The sequence below is a fragment of the Mobula hypostoma genome, chromosome 8 (assembly GCF_963921235.1).
Source record: "Mobula hypostoma chromosome 8, sMobHyp1.1, whole genome shotgun sequence".
NCBI classification, from domain to species: Eukaryota; Metazoa; Chordata; class Chondrichthyes; order Myliobatiformes; family Myliobatidae; genus Mobula; species Mobula hypostoma.
The window spans coordinates 159,324,008-159,341,635 of NC_086104.1; positions in this window are offsets into that span (position 1 = coordinate 159,324,008).

Here is a 17,628-nt window from a genome sequence, read left to right on the forward strand (position 1 = left end):
CTGGGCAGTGTCTTTACAAGACGGGTGACCCCAGCCATTACCAATACTCTTCAGAGATTGTCTGCCTGGACTTAACCAGGACTTGTGATCTGCACCGGCTGCCACCTGCTCCCATGGCTTCACGTGACCCTGAGCCGGGCTAAGCAGGTGCTACACCTTGCCCAAGGGTGACCTGCAGGCTAGTGGAGGGAAGGAGTGCTTTACATCTCCTTTAGTAGAGATGTATATCTACCCTGCCACCCAACATAAGACATAGGAGCGTAATTAGCTATTTGGCCCATTGAGTCTGCTCCAAGAAACATTCATTCAGAACTGGTACCTTTTGTCTTAGAAAGCTACATTTGGAGCTGGCAATGAATGGAAGACTAGTTCAGTACCTTCTCGAGTTCAGAAGAATGAGAGGTAATGTATTAAAATTTACAAATAGGGTTTCAGAGGCTGGCTGTGAGGCTGTTGTTTCTCCCCTGACTGGGGTGTCTAAAACAATCTTAAAATAAATGTTCAGCTATTCAGGAGAGAGATTAGAAGAAATAACTTCACTCAGACGACTGAGGTTGGCTGAGCTACTGAGGATATTCAATATAGATTGTTTGATTTTGGGGTTGGTGGGATAAAGGGTTAGGCAGATTCTTCTTGAATGGTGGAGAAGACACGAAGGGCCAACTGACCCTCTTGTGTTCCCATATCTTTACCTTCATGACCTGGTGTCCTTTAGGAAGTGTTCAAACCTGACTTGGTCTAGCCCGTATGACTCTGCAGATACACTAAAATTCACAAGACTTAGGAGCAAAATTAGAACATTCAGCCCATCAACTCTGCTCTGCCATTCCATCATAGTTGATTTATTTATTCTCCTGCCTTCTCCCCGTAACCTTTGACACCCTGACTAATCAAGAACCTATCAACCTTCACTTTAAATATACCCAGTGACTTGGCCTCCACTGCCATTTGTGGCAATGAATTCCACAGATTCACCACCCTTTGGCTAAAGGAACTCCTCCTCACCTTGGTGTTAAAGGGATGTCCTTGTATTTCAAGGCTGTGCCCTCTGGTTCTCGACTCCCTCACTACAGGAAACATCTTTACATCCACTCTATCCAAGCTTTTCAATATTCAATAGGTTTCAGTGAGATTCCCCCTCAATCTTCCGAACTGCAGAGAACAGTCAAATGCTACTCATATGTTAACTCTTTCTTGCCTAGGATCCCGTTAACTTTTTACTGACCGGTGGACTGGCTCACATGAGGGATGGGTAAGAAAGCTCGGCTGGAGGTGCCCATGTCTTATGAGAAGTGAAACGTGTGCTGGGTTGGTGGACATGCTGCGACAGAGGAACGGGAAGGTAACACACCAGGAGATCAACTGAGAACTGGATTGTGACCACTGCCCACAGGAGGACTGCAGTGAGGAGGAGTCTGTGACCCACCTCTTTGCACACTGCCAGTTCGCAGAGAGGGTATGGAGGAGGATGGACGGGCTAGTGTCACGTTTCATCCCCAGCAGCTGCGTAACAGAGGACTCTCTGATCTACGGGCTGTTCCCGGGGACGCACACGGAGACCACCATCCAGTGCTGCTGGCAGATCATCAACTCGGTGAAAGACGCTCTTTGATCGGCCCAAAACTTGATGATCTACCAGCACATGGAGATGTCCGTGGGAGAATGCTGCCGACTGACACATTCTCGGCTGCAGGAGTACGTGCTGAGGGACGCACTGAAACTCGGTGCAGCCACCGCAAGGGCCCGGTGGGGAAGGACCACGGTATAGGTTTCTCCACCCGCGGGAGTGTGAGGGGTCGGGTGGCGGGGAGTATACCCCTCAACAATGATGTGGTAAGGTGAACAACTGGAGGGCCACGTTGGTGGCCATAAGTACAGATTTGTACTGACTATGATGGAAACGTATGGAAAGGATGGAAAGTTATTGAATGATTCATTGTATACAATTTATTTTTGAATAAAGTATATTTTGAAATTTAAAAAAAATCCTTAAGTGTTTCCCACTAGAACCAAGCAACCTTACAGGCCCTCAGTCTCACACTCAGAGGGAGAAGAGAGCATGTTCCGTGCAGAGAAAAGCTACACCCTGCAGGCAAACCACAATTCTGATGTATTCTTCTCAATCACCTTCAAATGCATGACAGCAGCAGCAAAGTGGGATCTGCGTCCACGTCAGTAGGATTTGTGTCTTTAAAGGCTCAGGTCAAATGGGCTCGAGGTGGATCTAAAAGAGGTGACTGAGGAGCAAAATACCACAGATTTCCAGCAGGGAATCTCGCTTTTGGAAAATGCACAGCCGCTCCTGCTAATTTTAACCGTTTGCCCAGAGATAAGACTTAGCTTGGTGATGGAGACTGAAACTATTTATATCTCAACTAAAATAAGATTCCCATGATGAATTTACAACACGGGTTAGCACCGGGGTTAGGGGGAGAAGGGAGGGGGTGGGAGTATAGTTCTGAAACTTTCCAGGGAACACTTAACCCTTTGCATGCTCTGCATTGCATCTTAACTTGATGTTTTCCCCAGTAGTTTTTCTTCTAGGGCACGTCACCCCAGCAGTGTCCAACAGTCTTGTGCACTCAGTGAGGGCATCCTCTCAAACCCACCTTTCCTGCTTTTGGATGTGCTTCCAGCATCATCATAGACCAGGCTTTCTGTCCTGTCAACTCCATGCCAGTCACAGTAGCGCCAATCTCACTTCCCTCCTCTTGGCCATTGACTTGCCTTTGAAGTCCTCAGCCAAGCACCATCCAAATGTGACCAGTCCACCGCTCCTGCATACTGAGCTCCAGATCCCATATTCTTAGTGGAACACAGAACATCTCTAACACTCTACCAGCTAAATGAAACCCACACTCCCTAGTTGTCACCCTTTCTTCTGGAGGAAACAAGTCCTTCTTGTTCACCTGAAGTGGGCTCCATATTTTGAGACACTTAATTAAATCTTCCCTCAGACTTATCTGTTTTAGATGAAACATCCCCAGTATTTCCCATCTCTCCTCATAACTCTAGTTCTCCAGCATGGACAACTTTCATGCAAGCCTTTCCTATGCCTTATCTGCCCTGTAGTGTAGTAATCATTAATATACACTATACCCTAAACTGTAATATACCATTCTAATAAAATATGATCTCCCTATGTTATAATCCTGTAACTTGCCCGATAAATGAACATATCCCTCCGTGCTTTCTTAACCATCTCTTTCCTACAGTTCGGGATGCCATTGTTCCTCTGTGCTTCTTGGAATCCAACCACTTAACATGCATTTGCTCACCTCATTTACTTTCCCCAGATACCATGCCGGGTTCCATTTGCAATCTGCAACTTGACAGGTCCATTATTTTCCCACCACAACACAGGATTCAGCCTATGCTGAAGTTTCTGGGTTCCCATTCTGATCTATACACGTGACCACGCCTTACCTTACCTAACCTCCACCTTACCTATGTCTTTCATCATTTTAAACACGCATGTAAGGTCTCCCCTCTTTCTCCCACATTCCAAGCAATAAAGACCCAGCCTGGCCAACTTCTCCCTCGAACTCAGGACCTCTAGTTTTGTTGCAACCTGTGCACAAAGTCGTTGTTGTTTATCCTACTTTAAGCAAAAATAGTCCCTTGGTTGTAAATTGTTTTCATGATATCTTGAGGTTGTGAAAAGTGTGAAATGGATTTATTCTATTTTAATCTTGTGGGTAGACTTTGAATGACCCTCCCTCACTGCCGACAGTTATAATCTCTTTCACTAATTTGAAATAGACGACACTAAACTTTCACCGAACTTTCTGAACTTTGCACAAAGCATCATTCTGGATTTCTTTTCACCATTTCTAATCAAGAACCTATTAATCTCCGCTTTAGATATACCCAATGACTTGGCCTCCACAACCGTCTGTGACGATGAATTCCACATACCCACATCAACAAGTAAGTGCATCAAAGATTACCGGGAGAAGGCAGGAGAATGGGGTTGAGGGGGATAATAAATCAACTCTGATGGAATTGCAGAGCAGACTCGATGAGCCAAATAGCCTAATTCTGCTTATGATCTTAACACAATACCAACACACGCCAATCCAGTACCAACACATCACCCACATGCACCCCAGTTAATAAAGCTGCAGCTTTACATGAAACACACACAGAATGCTGGAGAACTCAGCAGGTCCGACAGCATCCATGGAAATGAAGAAACATTTCGTACATGATGTGCATAAAGACCAGGTTTGTGACAGGTAGTTTGAGACACTTATTTGATGGGTAAAATAACTACATAAACACAAAACTGGTGGTGAATGTGCAGGCATTTCACTGTATATTTCGATCTAAGTGTGATAAAAAGCAAATCTATAATCTTTAAGCTTTAAGTAGCCTCCTGTGCTGCAAACTATGGTATTGGGTGGGTAGGTAGAAAGGAACATTGAGAAATGCATGAATAGTGAGGCTTGGTTGGTAGTTTCCTATTCTACAACAGTGGTGGCATCTTGAAACTCCTACACGGCTGCCATGTTTCACATTATGAGAGTACATAGGGACTACAAGCTCTGCCTCTCAATGTTGTGCTAACACAAATAAATCTTAACACGTTCTGCATTTGCCACCAAGGCAGCTCACTGTGGTGACCTCAGCACTACTGGAGCAGATGCTGAAATAACCCAGCGGGAGTGAGAGAATGATTGAGATCTTTTTGGCTCTTCCTGGGAGGCATTCCCAGTCTTGCTTTTTAAGAAGGTCACTATTTTTACACTTTTCTATCATGCCTGTGGTCCTTCCCTGGGGACTGCAGACGGCATTGCAAATATGGAACGACTGAGAAAGGCATGGCCACAGTGACTTGCAGAAAGGCAGTGCTGGTGACAGGGCAGAGAGTGAAAGGCAGAGAGCAGCCCTTTGGGGAATGGGTGGCTCTTTTCCCTCCTGGAATCTATCCAGCTTGTCACTTTACTAGGTACAGGAGCGCTCTTCTGCTGCAGTAGCCTGTCCACTTCAAGGTTTGATGTGTTGTGCATTCTGCACACCACTGTTATAACATGTGGTTATTTGAGTTACTGTCACGTTCTCGTTAGCCTGAACCAGTTTGGCCATTCTCCTCTAACCTCGCTCATTAACAAGGCATTTTTACCTCAGAACTGCCGCTCACTATATGTTTTATTTTGCTTTTCGCACCATTCTCTATAAACTCTAGCCCTCTTGACCATGTCTGCATGCTTTTATGCATCAAACAGCTGCCATGTGACTGGCTGATTGGATATTTGCATTAATAATCAGGTGTACCTAATAGAGTGGCCTCTGAGTGTATGTAACATAGAAAAGACTTTTTAAAAATCTGTTGTGTAAGTAGAAATATGTGCAGAGTCAGCATGGGAAACAGAATGGCTTTACCTTCAGAAATACCGTTTTAGCCCAGATTGCAAATAATTAGAGGGGAAGGTATGATAAATATAGATTTTTATATATGTATAAACCCAGGCACATAGAATGGAATTAAATTTTGTAGATTGATAAGGAGACTGAGATATTGTGATATCATATTATAAAGGTTAGCTTCATTTGCCACACGTGAAGCATCCAATGAAATACTTTGTTCGCATCAAACAAGGTATATGAAATTATGAGGGCTATAGATTGGGTAAAAGCAAGCAGGTTCTTCCCACTGAGGTTGCGTGAGAACAGAGCTAGAGGTCATGGGTTAAGGGTGAAAGGTGAAATATTTGAGGGGAATCTGAGGAGCGATTTTTTCACTCAGAGGGTGGTGAGATTTTGGATTAAGCTGCCAACTGAAGTGTTGGACGTGGGTTTGATTTTAAAATTGAAGAGAAATTTGGATAAGTACATGGGCTAGGTTAACAAATTTCATGTCACATGCCGGTGATAATAAACCTGATTCTGAGAGGTATGGTGGGTTACGTTCAGGTGCTGGTCAATGGAACTGGACTCTCTGACGGTGGTGTCTGAAAAGAGGATGCTGTCTAAGTTGCATGCCATCTTGGACAATGTCTCCCATCCACTACATAACGTACTGGGTGGGCACAGGAGTACATTCAGCCAGAGACTCATTCCACCGAGATGCAGCACAGAGCATCATAGGAAGTCATTCCTGCCTGTGGCCATCAAACTTTACAACTCCTCCCTTGGAGGATCAGACACCCTGAGCCAATAGGCTGGTCCTGGACTTATTTCCTGGCATAATTTACATATTATTATTTAATTATTTATGGTTTTCTATTGCTGTATTTATTCTCTATTTTTGGTTGGTGCAACTGTAACGAAAATCAGTTTCCCTCGGGATCAGTAAAGTATGACTATGACTGACTATGAATAATAGTTCAGCATGGACTAGATGGCCCGAAGGGTCTGCTTCTGTGCTGTAGTGTTCTACGATTCCACAACCAACATGGTCGAGTATGTGCTAGGGGCAGTCTACAAGTGACTTTCTATGTAGATGGAAAATCAGTAAATCACTTGTCTGTTATGAGGAGATGCGGAAAAATAGAAATATCACCATTGAAATAAATGTTCAAGTAACTGGGTAGAGCTTGAGATAAGATAAATAATAGAGAGATACAGGAACGCAGGTAATATACAGACCTATGTTTGGTGGTAAAAGAGATGGTACAATGATCAGAAAACTGAGATTAATAGACAGAAGGGTTCAGTGGACAAGTGGATAAGTTGTGAGAAGTAGATAATGATGCCTGATACCTGATACCTCCCTGGATAAATAGATGCTGGTATTATGCAATAATGCACATTTTATTCCATACCTACTTCTGACTTTATTTTTATCTTATTCTTTACAATTGTTGAATGTTGTTTTTTGTTGCATGTTGCCCCCTGACCAACACCACAACAAATTCCTAATGCATGGAAGTGTATATGGTGAATAAAGTTGGCCCTTGATAATGTTGACAAATTGGTGGGAGAGAACAACAGAGGTAAATGATTGTGTAAGGGTGAATGACCAAGGTGCCTCTCTCACTCATAGTGACTACATTCCACTTTCAAAGCTGAAGCAGCCTCTGCGACGAGCATCACCATTCGGTGATTAAACTAACATCCAGTACACATTTAACCTCGGCACCAGGAATGATAGAGGGAAAAGACAAAATGGGGAATTTTCATTTACAATGCACTGTGTACAAGTGCCTGTAATGCTCTAATATGCCTTTTGCAATGTTAAGCTGCTCCAAAATGCTTTAAAGTCCAAAACATTCTCAAAATGACTGATCTACCACAGAAAATGTGACAGTCAGTTAGTAAACAGCCAGCTCCTACAAACAGTCACACAATAATGGCCAGTAATCAGATTTAGTGATGTTGATTGAGGGGTACCAGCCTGGGCACCAGCAAGTATTTCTATGTTCTGCTTCACATTGGTATCCAGAGCAACTGGGGTCACAGCTCAACTTTTCATCTGAAGCTCATCCCTTTAGCTTTCCTCATTCCTTTTCTCATTTCATCCTCCTTTTTAAGACCATAAGACCATAGGATATAGGAGCAGAAGTAGGCCATTCAGCCCATCGAGTCTGCTCTGCCATTCAATCATCGGCTGATACAACTATTCCAGTCATCCCCACTCCCCTGCCTTCTCCCCATACCCTTTGATGCCCTGGCTAATCAAGAACCTATCTATCTCTGCCTTAAACACACCCAATAACTTGGCCTCCATAGCTGCTCGTGGCAACAAATTCCACAGATTTACCACCCTCTGACTAAAGTAATTTCTCCACATCTCAGTTCGAAAAGGACGATCTTCAATCCTGAAGTCATGCCCTCTTGTCCTAGAATCCCCTACCTTGGCAAATAACTTTGCCATATTCTGTAACTTATCTTGAGAGGTGACTTGACAGAGGTGAACCAAATGATAAGAGTGGGCAGCCAGTGCCTTTTCCCAGGGCGGAAATGGCTTAAACAAGAGGACATAATTTTAAAGTGATTGGAGGAAAGTACGGGGGGGGGGGGGTTGAGTGGTCGTGTCAGTGTAAGTTTTTACACAGAGTGGTGTACTTTCTATGCTCGTGCTCTTTCATTGATCCTGTTTATAGTTATTATTCCATAGATTTGCTGAGTATGCCTGCAGGGTTGTGCGTAGTGATAATACATTTTACTCTGAACTTTGAGTACGTGAAACGCCCTGTGAGGATGGTGCTACAGGTAGATCATTATGGTCATTAAAGAGACTCTTAGATAGTCACATGGATGACTATGTAGGAGGGAAGGGTTAGATCGACCTTCGAGTAGGTTAAAGAGTCAGTGCAACTTTGTGGGCTGAAGGTTCTATGTTCTATGTTCTGTCTGTCTCCAGGGTGTGTGCTTTTTGAGCTCTTATTTTAAGCTTTCATTCAGGGCAGGACGGGGCAAAATAAGTGAAGCTATTTCTCCTCATTTCAGCCCTAAATAACTTGCTCTGTGTACTGAGCTATGTCCCGCAGTTTTACTCCTCTGCCCCCGGCACAGGAACATTCCCCCTCCCTGAGGCTGACGAACATTGTTAGAATCTTGCTTACACCATTCCAATTCCCCTACTATGACTGAGTGAGCGTAAGCTGTTTCTCAAAAGTAGGGCTGAGGGTTTTGAGAAGGTAGCGGAAGGATGAGAAGGACAGCTATTAGAAAGTGCGAAATGGATCTATTGTTTGTTCTGGCCATTGTGTGTGTTCATCAGGCACGATACATTTACTATTTCACAACCATAACCACCAAGACAATCCCACTGTCTATGGGCCCAGGATGTCTGAGTATCAGCTTCATCCTGAGTACCGGACGCCATAGTAGAGCAGTGGTTAGCACAACGCCTTTACAGCTTGGTGCGTTAGAATTGGGAGTTCAGTTCTGGTGTCCTCTGTAAGGAGTCTGTACGTCCTCCATGTGGAATGTGTGGGTTTCCTCCGGGTGCTCTAGTTTCCTCCCACAGTCCAAAGACGTACCAGTTAGTAGGTTAATTGGTCATCGTAAATTGTCCTGTGATTAGGCTCGGGTTAAATCAATGTGCTGCCGGTAGCATTGACAAAAGGGCCAGAAGGGCATCTCTAAATAAAATAACTGTGTCAACCTTTGCACAGATCAGGTAGGAACAGTGAGTTTTCTTTCCACAGACAGTGTTTTTAAAGAAAGTTTAACAGCTTCCAGCACTAGTTTACTCTGGAAACCAGTTTCTTGCTGTTACAGCTAGAACATAGAATGGTAACAACACAGAAACAGGCCATTCAGCCCATGATGTCTGTGCTAACCATGATGCCAAATTAAACTAATCCCGTCTGTCTGGGTATGGTCCATAGCTCTCCGTTCACTGCCTGTTCATGTCTGTTCTAAATGCCACTTAATGCATGACTCAAAGGGCCTATTTTGTGTTGCACCACAATAAATAAATAAATAATATCAGTATCTAAATAAAGAAAAGATTAGTTTTATTTGTCAATGTACTGTAAAACATTGAAACATACAGTGTTGTTACAAGCGATATTGTTCAGTCACTTGCAACAATAAGAAACACAGTCCGAGGATGCATTGTGGGCAGCCCGCAAGTATTGCTGTGTTTCTGGCGCCAGCGTTACATGCTCACAACTCACGAACCCTAAGCTGTTCGTCTTTGGAATGTGGGAGGAAACCAGAGTGCCTGTGGGAAACCCTCGGGGGGAGGACGTACAGACTCCTTGCAGACAGTGGTAAGAATTGAATTCCGTCTGGCGATGACTGGCATTGTAAAGCATTTCACTAACTGCTACGATACCGTCTACATTCGCTTCCATTGACAGTGAATCGCAGACACCTACTGCTCTGTGTATCAAAATCTTGCCTTGAACAGCTCTAAACTTTTCCCCTTTCACCTTAAGTTTATGAGGGTGTCAACAGTAAGAGTCTTCCGGTAACAGGGCAATCAGAACTCCAGACAGTCAAAATCTTATACAGTTGCAAATTGACTTCCTAACATTTTTACTCAGCACTCCAGCCAATGAAGGCATGCGTGCTGGATGCCTTCTTCACCACTCTGTCTACTAGTGTTGCCATTTACAGAGAACTATGGACTTACATCGTAAGAACCCTTTGTACATTAGTGCTCCCAAGGGTCATTTACTCTACATTTTCTTCTTACATTTACCTCACATTTTTCTGGATTAAACTTCATCTGCCATTTCTTTGCCCATGTTTCCATTTGGTCTATATCCTATTTTTGACAACTGTCAAGGATTTCTACCCAATGTTCTGAGGAATTTACTGGATTAGGGTCTTGGATTAAAATCCCAGAAATTGTAGAAATTGAATTTGCAACATCTGTAGAGAGAGAGAGAGAGAGAGAGAGTGGGGGGGGCAGACATAAGGAGAGCAGAGAGAATGCAAAAGGGAAAAAGAGAGAGACAGAGAAAGAGGAGGGATAGAGAGGGACAGACAGAGGGAGGGAGAGAAAGAGAAAGACAGATGGACAGAGTGAGGGAGGTGAGAGAGAGTGCAAGCAGAGAGAGAGAGAGAGAGGGAGGGGGAAAGCCAGACATATATAGAGAGGGGAGAGAGTGACAGAGAAAGAGGAAGGAGGGAGAATTCTAGTATTCATAGGAAGAAGGTTTCCGAGTATTCCTTCCTAATGCAGGGTCTCAAGTTAGTATATACATACTTTGATAATAAATTAATGTTGAACTTTGAGGTCAATGGGACTGAATCCTGGGAGGAAGGTATGACCATCAGTGACACTCTCTCACTGTATAATCTCAGGGACTAAGGACAAATTGTTTCCCTTCCAACAATAGCTGTATCGGTTTATTCCCTGTGTGTGACGGGGTGTGAATGTTTCTGTAGATAATGGTTATGAAAGGAATAGTTGTCAGTGCAGTAATACCAACAGATGGGTCTACATATAAACTTCGTAGCAGTGATCACACGACTAAGATTAGGAGCAGGAAACCTGACAGGGAATCTCTCCGGCCCTGGACAGGGGCGTGCTTGGGAATTTATATTTGCCGGCTTTTAGAGAGGCCACAGTCGACCTTCTCTGTGTTTTTCTGGCCATTTCTGCCAAGGCTGAGGCAGTTAATTGCATTCAAGTCCCATTTCAAGAACCTGGAGCACTAAACTCAGGGCAAAGAGAGACAGAAAAAGAGGTGTTGGGGGGAACAGATAGACAGAGAGGGAGGGAGGGAGAGAAAGAGTGAGAGAGGAGAAAGACTTACAGACAGAGGGGAGAGAGAGACAGAGAAAGAGGAGGGAAGGAGAAATGTTTGTTAGAAATTCTAGTATTCCCAGATAGAAGGTCTCCTAGTATACCTTCCTCAGGCAGAGATGTGCCTGAGGAACTCTGCATAAATATATTATTCACTTGTAGCTATTATTATAGAGTACTGTAATGAAACATAGAAAGGGTAAATAAGCATGAGGGAGAATCTGCAGTTGGCTGGAGAGGGAGAAAAGGTGAGTACTGTAATATAAAAAGCACTGGAAATGGAAGATTGCTTTCACCTGTGAGACTTTTAATGAGAGTGGGGAGTATCTATAGGTTTGCTTGGGAAGTGAGGAGATGTGAAGTCTAGAGGATGGTGGGTAAGTACTATTGGAACAGGGGTTCATGATGAAATGGCTAAGGGGAGACGGTAGGGTTAGGCTGGCTCAGAGACCAGGAAATTGATGTCTGTGAGAACTGGCACCAAGCAGGTGACAAATCCCGAAGCAGGGCTGGCTCAAGGCTTTCCGTGGCTAACTCTCACCTGTGTATACCTATCAGTGCTAGCAATGGTGGTTCAGGGAATGGGAAGTAGATAGTTTCGTGTAAACACCCCAGAGTCTGCTGATGCTGGAAATCCAGGGCAGCACACACACACAAAATGCTGGAGGAACTCAACACGTCAGCTAGCATCTTCAGAAACCATCTGGCCCAGATGAAGAACCTGGCCAAGTACTGAAGATCCGTGCTGATCAACTGGCTGGAATATTCACTGATATCTCGAACCTCTCACTTTGGCGATCTGAGGTACCCCTCTGCTTCAATTATACCAGTGCCCAAGAAGAACATGGTAACTGCCTCAAAGACTACCTTCCAGCAGCACTTACATCCACTGTGTTGAAGTGCTTTGAGAGGTTGGTGATGAAACATATCAACTCCTGCCTGAGAAATGACTTGAATCCACTCCAATTTGCCTACCGGAGCAACAGGTCAAGAGCAGATACCATTTCATTGGCTCTTCACTTAATCCTGGAACATCAGGACAGTGAAGGTTCATACATCAGGATGCTCTTCATTGACTACAGCTCAGCATTCAATACTATCATCCCCTCAAAACTAATCAATAAGCTCCAAGACCTAGGTTTCAATACTTCCTTGTGCAATTGGATCCTGGATTTCCTCACTTGCAGACCTAAGTCATTTCAGATTGGGAACAACATCTCCTTCTCAATCTTCATCAGCACAGGTGCACCACTAGGCTAGTCCCCAGCTCTGCTTGCTTTATACTTATGAATATGAGGCTAAGCACAGCTCCTATGCCATATTAAGCTTACTGATGACACCAGTGTCATAAGCCATATCAAAGATGGTTATGAATCAGCATATAGGAGGGAGACTGAAAATTTAGCTGAGCAGTGCCACAACAACAACCTCTCACTCAATGTCAGCAAGACCACGGAACGGATTATTGATGACAGGAGGAGGAAGCCTCCTCATTGGGGGATGACAGGTGGAGAGGGTCCACAGCTTTAAATTCCTCAACGTTATCGTTTCAGAGGATCTGTTTCAGCATGTAAGTGCCATTAGGGAGACATCATGGCAGTGCCTCTATTTTCTTAGAAGTTTGTGAAACTTAGACAAACTTCCATAGATGTGTGGTGGAGAGTCTACTGACTATTGGGATCATGGCCTGGTATGGAAGTACCAATGCCCTTGAATGGAAAATCCTAAAAAAGGTAGAGGATACGGCCTAATCCATCACGGGTAAAGCGCTCTCCACCATTGACCACATCTACATCGAGCACTGTCACAGGAAAGCAGCAGCCATCATTAAGGACCCCCACCATCATTGACATACTCTCTTCTCACTGCTGCTATTAGGAAGAAGATACAGGAGCCTCAAGACCCACACCACCAGGTTCAGGAACAGTTATTACCCCACAACCATCAGGTCCCACACCACCAGGTTCAGGAACAGTTATTACCCCTCAACCATCAGGTCCCACACCACCAGGTTCAGGAACAGTTATTACCCCTCAACCATCAGGTCCCACACCACCAGGTTCAGGAACAATTATTACCCCTCAACCATCAGGTCCCACACCACCAGGTTCAGGAACAATTATTACCCCTCAACCATCAGGTCCCATACCACCAGGTTCAGGAACAGGTATTACCCTACAACCATCAGGTCCCACACCACCAGGTTCAGGAACAGTTATTACCCTACAACCATCAGGTCCCACACCACCAGGTTCAGGAACAGTTATTACCCCTCATCCACCAGACTCTTGAAACAGAGGGGACAACTTCATTCAACTTAACTCATCCCAACACTGAACTGTTTCCACAACTTATGGACTCACTTTCAAGGACTCTTCATCTCATGTTCTCGATACTTATTGCTTATTTATTTATTATCACTATTTTGTTTGGTTTTGCTGTTGTTTGTTGCACCTGGTTGAAAGCCCAAGTTGGTGCAGTCTTTCATTGATCCTATTATGCCTGTTATTCTATTGTGGATTTATTGAGTAAGTCGGCAAGAAAAAGAATCTCAGGGTTGTATGTGCTGACATTTAAGTACTGTGATAATAACTTACTTTGAACTTTGAACTCCATGAGGAGGAATAAATAACTGATACTCTGGGCGGAGACCCTCCGTCAGGAGTTTAGTGTGTGGTGCACTAGGGTGACGGCAGCGATGGCCTGGGAACTGGGAAGTAAATAGTTCTGTGAAAACAGAAGAGAAAATCTGCAGATGCAGGAAGTCCACGGCAACACAGACACAAAGAGCTGGAGGAACTCATCAGCTCAGGCAGCATCTATGGAAGGGAGTAAACAGTCAAAGTTTTGGGTCAAAACCTTTCCCGAGCTTTATATGTGATACAGTGATGGGTCAGGTAGTAGGAAATAAATATTTTTGAGTGTGGTGTACCAGGCAATGTGAATGCCTGGTTCAAGATACAGAAAGGCAGGGAGCTGTTGAAAGCCACACACTCTTCGTTAATCACCCAAAACACCTCCTACTGTTTTCCACTCAGGTTCAATGAGAATCATTTCCATCTCTGACTCGGGCATCCTATACAGCACAGAAATCTAGGCTGCTGTTACTACACACAGAAATCTAGACTGGTGTTTCTATACAAATCTAGGCTGGTGTTTCTACACAGAAATATAGGCTGCTTTTCTACGCACAGAAATCTAGGCTGGTGTTTCTACACACAGAAATCTAGGCTGGTGTTTCTACGCACTGAAATCTAGGCTGGTGTTTCTGCGCACAGACATTTAGGGTGCTGTTTCTACACACAGAAATCTAGGCTGGTGTTTCTACACACAGAAATCTAGGCTGATGTTTTTACATACAGATATCTAGACTGCTGTTTCTAAGCACAGAATCTAGGCTGGTGTTTCTACACAGAAATCCAGGCTGCTGTTTCTAGGCTGGTATTTCTACACATAGAAATCTAGGGAGGTGGTTCTATGCACAGAAATCTAGACTGTTGTTTCTACGCACAGAAATCTGGATTTGTGCTTCTATGCACAGAAATCTAAACTGGTGTTTCTACGCATTGGTATCTAACCTGGTGTTTCTACGCACAGAAATCTAGGCTGGTAATTCAAGCACTTTACTACTTGAAGGGCTAAATTCTGATAGAGATGTTAAAGTGAGGTTTTGTTTATCTTAGCAGATGGAGTAAACAATTCCATGACACTGTGTTGAGTTTTCTCCACAGTGTCTAGCTAATATTAATTCCACACCCAACATTACTAGAACGTCCAAACCTTAGCCAAGGTCAGAAGCTGTCCAGTTTTTGGTGCCAGCTGGCAGTGTTGTAGCAGTTAGCATAATGCTGATACTGTGCCTGTATTCGGGGTTCAGTTCCGCCGCTCTCTGTAAGGACCTTGTACGTTCTCCCTGTGACTGTGTGGGTTTCCTCCGGGTGCCCCAGTTTCCTCCCACAGTCCAAAGACGTACGGGTTACGGGTTACTAGGTTAATTGGTCACATGGGTGTAATTGGGTGGTGTGGACTCATTGGACGGAAAGTGCCTGTTACTGTGCCGTATCTCTAAATAAATAAATAGATAGACAAACATATAAAAGAGTAAATAAATTGATAGAGAGATGGGCAGATAGGTGGCTAGGTAGACAGATAGATAATATCACAGATAAAGGAAGCAGATCAACTAGGCTACTTGAGAAGGTTCAGTAAGTAAAAAAAATTTTAAAATGTGGTCCATAAAACACTGCTCTACATCCTGAGGAAGGGAAAGATGCTACCCAATGTAAGTCTTTCATTTTTCATTGTCTAAGTTCAATTGAAGTCAATAGCTTGGACAATGAAAGACACAAACAGAAAGACATGGAGTGATGGCTTTAATGTGTTACATAGGAGGTAGTACAGTCTAACACCCCTGCTGCTATATTCAGTTTGATGTTATCATAGCTGAGAGAAAAAAGAGCCAATGCTGTGGAGTTAATTGGCTGAGCCTGAAACAGCTCTCTCCCCTCTGCACACACATTAACCCCAATGGGATTAGCTTAATTAAATTGTTCCTGGTTAAAAGGAGTGTAATGAAAAACATTTTCCACTAAACCACTGACTATCATTCTACCTCTTCCTGCAATATTATATTAATTAACAAAAATGAATTTTCTTCTGCTAACTTCAGCCTGTATATTTCTAATGATGTGTAATGTGAACACAATTCTGTATTAAATCATCACTTAGGTCAGTGCTTGTTCTACCCATTTGCAAATGATGCTCTTAAAACAATGTCCTTTAAATAGAATCGATGCCCGTGTTTCTCTGAATCTGCTGGCAGATTGGAGATTAACTGGGAGACACTGTCTAATATTGATCCGATCCCTTTATAGATCGGCGAGCTTGGTTGCTGCCACCCCCACCCAACCTCACCATTCATAAATGCATCAGTTTTCACAGAAATAAAGTCCACCCCCCCGCCACACAGTAATCATTTGAGCTCCCACATTATTTCCACACAAAGCATGCGTTAGAAATTTCCGACATTTATCCCAAACACATTAGCCAAGAAAGGTCGTAAAATTGATTTCATCAGTTGAGCAGTTCTGCTATTCTTTCTGCCCAACCCTGTTTCCCATCTCCTCTATTCCCATCTCATTCCTATCTCCTGCATTCCCATCTCCCATCTCCTGTTTCCTCTATTTGGATCTTGGCCATTCTGCCTCCCGCATTCCTATCTCCCCATTCCCATCTCCCATCTCTCCGATTCCTGTTTCCCCCTTTCCCATCTCCCCTATTTGCATCTTACCTATTCCATCTCCTGCATTCCTATCTCCCTCATTATTGTCTCTCCCAATCCCATCTTCCATCTTCCCATTCCTGTTTCCCATCTCCCCATTCCCATCTCTCCCATTTCCATCTCCCCATTCCTGTCTCCCATCTCCCCATTCCCATCTCTCCCATTTCCATCTTCCCATTCCCACCTCCCCATTTCCATCTCTCCATTCTTGTCTCCCATCTCCCCATTCCCATCTCCCCATCCCTGTCTCCCATCTCCCTATTCCTGATTCCCATCTCTCCCATTTCCATCTCCCCATTCCTCTCCCATCTCCCCTATTCCCATCCCCCCATTTCCATCTCCCGATTCCCATCTCCCCCATTCCCATCTCCCTACTGCTGATCCCCATCTCTCCCATTTCCATCTCCCCATTCCTGTCTCCCATCTCCCCATTCCTGTTTCCTATCTCCCCTATTCCAATCTCCCCCATTCCCATCTCCTTATTCCTGATTCCCATCTCTCCCATTTCCATCTCCCCGTTCCTGTCTCCCATCTCCCCATTCCCATCATCTTCCATTAATTTTCTATCCCTTCCAGAAGATGCTTTCCTTAGGATGAGGCTGCATTCAAATATAGCATTGGTTTGTCCTTCAACATTACAACTCCTCACTCTCCCAGTTAGATGAGGAAATATCTGTGAGATGCTCCAAGACACAGCCTTAACACAATCTCAAGAACTCCTCTAGCTCATGAACCTGCTCATGAATCTCTTGTGTGAAACAGAATTAACAAAAAAGTTTCACTCCACTGTGTAAAAGTTGGAAATGTATTTAAAGATTTCAGGGAAAGAAAAGACTACATGTTCTGAAGCAATATTGATCTCTGTACCATCGCTGTTACTTTAAATCTTGTTACTTTAAAATATCAATCTAATCTGGTGATAATTTGTAGCGATTCATGCATCTTACCTGGGCGCGAAGACACAGCAAAGTGAACTGTAGGCATCTGTCACAGAAATAATGACAAAAATTACATCAATATTTAAAATGCAGACCACCGTTTCTAATTCTAATAACACATATTTACATTATTGGAGATCTGATGATTGGCAATGCATCTTTAAATTAAAGAGGGATTCTTACAGATAAAGATACCGGGAGCCCAGCGGATGCATAGCTGATACCGTGCTGTCTTGCTCTTCTCCGTAACTCCT